General features: G+C 46.0%; 1 pseudogene; it reads right to left on the reverse strand.

Annotated features, from left to right (window-relative positions):
- Positions 1 to 4,944: 4,944 nt before the first annotated feature.
- LOC128307973 (uncharacterized) overlaps positions 4,945 to 5,886 on the reverse strand; it is a 6,019-nt pseudogene continuing 5,077 nt past the window's right edge.

The following is a 5,886-nucleotide window of genomic DNA, read 5'->3' on the forward strand; positions in this document are numbered from 1 at the left end:
CTGGACGGGGAATCAACTTCGAACGTTTTAACCGCAACAACTTTAATATACGCTAGTGGAGCTGGAATTACCGCGGCTGCTGGCACCAGACTTGCCCTCCACTTGATCCTTGTTGAAGGATTTATACTCAACTCATTCCAATTATGGACCATCGTTAGAGAGGTCCATATTGTTATTTCTCGTCACTACCTCCCCGTGCCGGGATTGGGTAATTTACGCGCCTGCTGCCTTCCTTGGATGTGGTAGCCATTTCTCAGGCTCCCTCTCCGGAATCGAACCCTGATTCCCCGTTACCCGTCGCAACCATGGTAGTCCTCTACACTACCATCAATAGTTGATAGGGCAGACATTTGAAAGATCTGTCGTCAGTCGGCGAGCGACCATACGATCTGCGAGCTTATCCAGACTTCAACTCAAGCCGCCCGGAGGCGATTGGTTTAACTAATAAGTGCACCAGTTCCAGCACCCGGCGAGGGTACCAGTCCCGGCATGTTGCATGTATTAGCTCTGGCTTTTCCACAGTTATCCAACTAACTCATTGGGTTTATGATCTTGTAAATTATAGCTGTTATACTGAGCCTTATGCGGTTTCACATTCATTGATGTTCGTACTTAGACATGCATGGCTTAACCTTTGAGACAAGCGTATATTACTGGTAGGATCAACCAGAATTCTCTCTCGTACCGGCGTGAGTATCCCACACACGTTCGATACCGGGGTGAATCGAATTCACACTCTTTAACCATAAGCCAACCGAAGCACTTAAGCAACTGGAAGACCACCGGTTCCACATATCTCTCTGAGTGATGCATGTCACCATGCACCGCTTCCACCGTGTATCACATCACATCACACTCTAAACCATTTCACATAGGTCCGCGCGATTGCTCACGGGACCCTATTCTCGCTAGGAGGTTCGGTTCGATTCCTGTACACTACAACGAGCTTTTCCAATTCTTGTGTCCGACTGGCGAACGTTCTGTTGCGTTATAAACTTCGCGGTACTTGCCACCGGGTATGGTGTCCGTACAACCTTCTGAGAAATAGCCGGCGCGATCGACGGGATTAACCGACAATGCAGCGCTGGCTCTTGATCGGGCAATTTACGGGCTTTATCGGGCAATTTACGGGCTTGATGGTGCGACTTACGGGCCTGATAGTGCGACTAACGGGCTTGATAGGGCAATTTACGGGCTTTTTGGTGCGAATTACGGGCTTTTTGGTGCGACTTATGGGCTTGATAGGGCAATTTACGGGCTTTTTGGTGCGACTTATGGGCTTGATAGGGTAATTTACGGGCTTGTTGGTGCGACTTATGGGCCTGATAGTGCGACTAACGGGCTTGATAGGGCAATTTACGGGCTTTTTGGTGCGACTTACGGGCCTGATAGTGCGACTTAAGGGCCTGATAGTGCGACTAACGGGCTTTGATAGTGCGACCAACGGGCTTGATAGTGCGACCTATGGGCTTGATAGTGCGACTAACGGGCTTGATAGTGCGACTTATGGGCTTGATAGTGCGACTTACGGGCTTGCTTTTCCATGTTTTTCGCATCGAGCTTCGGTTCGTTTCGAATAATTTTGTCCATGTTTTTCGTTTGCTACGAGAGGTTCGGTTCGTTTTCAGTTATCCCTGTGTTCATGGTTTTCGTGAGCTTCGATAGGTTTGGTCCGTGTTTTTGAGTACTCTTGTCCATGATTTTCGTGTGCTTCTTGAGGATTGGTCCGATTTTCAGTACTCTTGTCCATGCTTTCACATGCTCTGATAGGTAGGTTCGTTCTCAGTTATCCCTGTGTTTATGGTTTTCGTGTGCTTCGAGAGGTTTGGTCCGTGTTTTTGAGTACTCTTGTCCATGATTTTCGTGTGCTTCTAGAGGTTTGGTCCGATTTTCAGTACTCTTGTCCATGCTTTCACATGCTCTGATAGGTAGGTTCGTTCTCAGTTATCCCTGTGTTCATGGTTTTCGTGTGCTTCCATAGGTTTGGTCCGTGTTTTTGAGTACTCTTGTCCATGATTTTCGTGTGCTTCTAGAGGTTTGGTCCGATTTTCAGTACTCTTGTCCATGCTTTCACATGCTCTGATAGGTAGGTTCGTTCTCAGTTATCCCTGTGTTTATGGTTTTCGTGTGCTTCGAGAGGTTTGGTCCGTGTTTTTGAGTACTCTTGTCCATGATTTTCGTGTGCTTCTAGAGGTTTGGTCCGATTTTCAGTACTCTTGTCCATGCTTTCACATGCTCTGATAGGTAGGTTCGTTCTCAGTTATCCCTGTGTTCATGGTTTTCGTGTGCTTCCATAGGTTTGGTCCGTGTTTTTGAGTACTCTTGTCCATGATTTTCGTGTGCTTCTAGAGGTTTGGTCCGATTTTCAGTACTCTTGTCCATGCTTTCACATGCTCTGATAGGTAGGTTCGTTCTCAGTTATCCCTGTGTTCATGGTTTTCGTTTGCTTCGATTCGTTCACTCTATTACTCTTGTCTTTGGTTTTCGTTTGCTTCGATTCGTTCACTCCATTACTCTTGTCTGTGGTTTTTCGTTTGCTTCGATTCGTTCAGTCCATTACTCTTGTATGTGATTTTCGTTTGCTTCGATTCGTTCAGTCCATTACTCTTGTGTGTGGTTTTCGTTTGCTTCGAGTCGTTCAGTCCATTACCCTTGTCTATGATTTTCGTTTGCTTCGAGTCGTTCAGTCCAATACTTACCCTTGTCTATGATTTTCGCTCTAAGCCCAGTCGCCCTGCGCTCTGGAAATCACATTCCAACTCTATCACCGATAGCGCTCACACCTTGGAAACCACATTTCACCCAGGGGACCTTAGGGTGGATTTTGAGCCTTTCGGGATTGCGAAACCATCATTTAACACTCTAAACTTAATTTCCGCAATCCCAGACGCACTTTCCATATGGTCTCCAAAAATGCGTGTGAGCTGACCTGGTCCCTTATAATAGGCAATGAACACGATTTTGGCAAAATATTTTTTTCAAAATTTTTTGACTCACCGGGTAAAATCGAATTTACTTGGGAAAAATGTTCTAGCAGGGGCCCTCCCATACAAATTTTTTTCTTCTCAAAAATGATTTTCGTTTCACTTTTCATACTCAGGGGAGTCTAAAATTGATGTTTTGAGTCACCGTGAAAAAAAAATTTTTTTGACCCGAGCTTGTGTCGGCGACCCAAAATCGACGCACTTGGGAAAAATGTTCTAGCAGGGGCCCTCCCATACAAATTTTTTTCTTCTCAAAAATGATTTTCGTTTCACTTTTCATACTCAGGGGAGTCTAAAATTGATGTTTTGAGTCACCGTGAAAAAAAAAATTTTTTGACCCGAGCTTGTGTCGGCGACCCAAAATCGACGCACTTGGGAAAAATGTTCTAGCAGGGGCCCTCCCATACAAAAATTTTTTCTTCTCAAAAATGATTTTCGTTTCACTTTTCATACTCAGGGGAGTCTAAAATTGATGTTTTGAGTCACCGAGAAAAAAAAATTTTTTTGACCCGAGCTTGTGTCGGCGACCCAAAAATCGACGCACTTGGGAAATATGTTCTAGCAGGGGCCCTCCCATACAAAAATTTTTTCTTCTCAAAAATGATTTTCGTTTCACTTTTCATACTCAGGGGAGTCTAAAATTGATGTTTTGAGTCACCGTGAAAAAAAAATTTTTTTGACCCGAGCTTGTGTCGGCGACCCAAAATCGACGCACTTGGGAAAAATGTTCTAGCAGGGGCCCTCCCATACAAAATTTTTTTTTTTTGACTCACCGGGTAAAATGGTCGCACTTGGTAAAAATGTTCTAGCAGGGGCCCTCCCATACAAAAATTTTTTCTTCTCAAAAATGATTTTCGTTTCGCTTTTCATACTCAGGGGAGTCTAATATTGAAGTTTTGAGTCACCGTGAAAAAAATTTTTTTTGACTCACTGGGTAAAATGGTCGCACTTGGGAAAAATGTTCTAGCAGGGGCCCTCCCATACAAAAAATTTTTATTTCTCAAATCGATCCGTGGTTTCACTTTTCATACTCTAGGGCCCATTTGCTTCAACTTTGGAAAAAATTTTCGATGATGAAAAATTTTCGCCTTCGACGTCCATCGACCACTCGACCCGAACTTGGTACTTTTGTATGGAGGTACCCAAGTGGTGACTTTCTCATACAAAAATTTTTATTTCTCAAATCGATCCGTGGTTTCACTTTTCATACTCTAGGGCCCATTTGCTTCAACTTTGGAAAAAATTTTCGATGATGAAAAATTTTCGCCTTCGACGTCCATCGACCACTCGACCCGAACTTGGTACTTTTGTATGGAGGTACCCGAGTAGTGACTTTTTCATACAAAAATTTTTATTTCTCATATCGATCCGTGGTTTCACTTTTCATACTCTAGGGCCCAATTGCTTCAACTTTGGAAAAAATTTTCGATGATGAAAAATTTTCACCTTCGACGTCCATCGACCACTCGACCCGAACTTGGTACTTTTGTATGGAGGTACCCGAGTGGTGACTTTTTCATACAAAAATTTTTTTGCGAATACGTGTTCGTTCGCGATCATTTAGGCCATGAACAACAAGTCCGCTGCGATAGAAATAGTGCATTGTAGTTACTCGACGAGAAAAAAAATCGGGACTTAGAAAAATTTTTGAAAGTCAAATCGTATTGACTTCCAACAACACCTGATAATAAACACACATTGCCTGTTGCACCACAGATCGCATTTGACTTAACAAATCGCCTGTTGGTACGCACATCACCATCGACTTTACCAATCGCGTTTCGCACCGCTAATCCCACTTGGCGTGGAGCCACGCACATAATGTTGCGAGGAGAGTATTAATCGGGACTTAGCGTTTTAAGCTCGCGAACACTCCACTATGGGAGTGCACGCAAGCACCAACTGTACACACACAACACAACAATCACTCTCGCGAACACTCCATTCCCAAAGTGAACGCGAGCACCAGCAAGCATGGGTCGCCTGAGAGGATCGATGCGAACGCATCTCTACAACTCGCAGCTCCCAGCCTGTAGTCCCGTCGTTTGCGGGCGGTCGAAGGTGTCGAAACTAGTTGTATCCACGGTCGACGGAAACACAGCCACCAGGGTTCCCTGTGGTAAGGTACTTCCACGTGCAGCGTGCTCCCGCCCGTTGCGGCTCAGTCTAGTGCTATAGCGGGGATGAGACGTCAGTGTGCGCGGGGCAGCACCGACGGATCTCGGAGGGTTGTTAAGCCCGCTAGCTTCCGATCACCTAATGGGTTTGAGAAGCGCTATCAGCTCGGATTGGATACGACCTTAGAGGCGTTCAGGCATAATCCAGCGGACGTAGCGTCATACCAAAGTCCGGTCGAACTAGTATTGAGCCAGTGGTCCGTACCTGTGGTTCCTCTCGTACTGCACAGGAATTCCGTTAAGATAGCGGCAAACAGCACACACCAGTAGGGTAAAACTAACCTGTCTCACGACGGTCTAAACCCAGCTCACGTTCCCTTGAAAGGGTGAACAATCCTACGCTTGGTGAATTTTGCTTCACAATGATAGGAAGAGCCGACATCGAAGGATCAAAAAGCCACGTCGCTATGAACGCTTGGCGGCCACAAGCCAGTTATCCCTGTTTATCGGCGGGTGTTCCACAGGGGTCGATCCTCGGTCCGACCCTCTGGAATACCATGTACGACGGCGTACTGCGGCTGACACTGCCGGACGGCGTGGAAACAGTCGGGTTTGTGGATGACCTGGTGGTCCTAGCTGCCGGGACAACACCACAGGAGGCAGCTACCTTGGCGGAAGAGGCCATTTCTTTGATCAGCTCGTGGATGGAGGCTCATCACCTTGAGCTTGCGCCGGCCAAGACCGAGCTGGTCATGATCTCCACGATGCGAAGGGCAAACTCCCGT

This window comes from Anopheles moucheti (genome assembly GCF_943734755.1).
Source record: "Anopheles moucheti chromosome X unlocalized genomic scaffold, idAnoMoucSN_F20_07 X_unloc_2, whole genome shotgun sequence".
NCBI classification, from domain to species: Eukaryota; Metazoa; Arthropoda; class Insecta; order Diptera; family Culicidae; genus Anopheles; species Anopheles moucheti.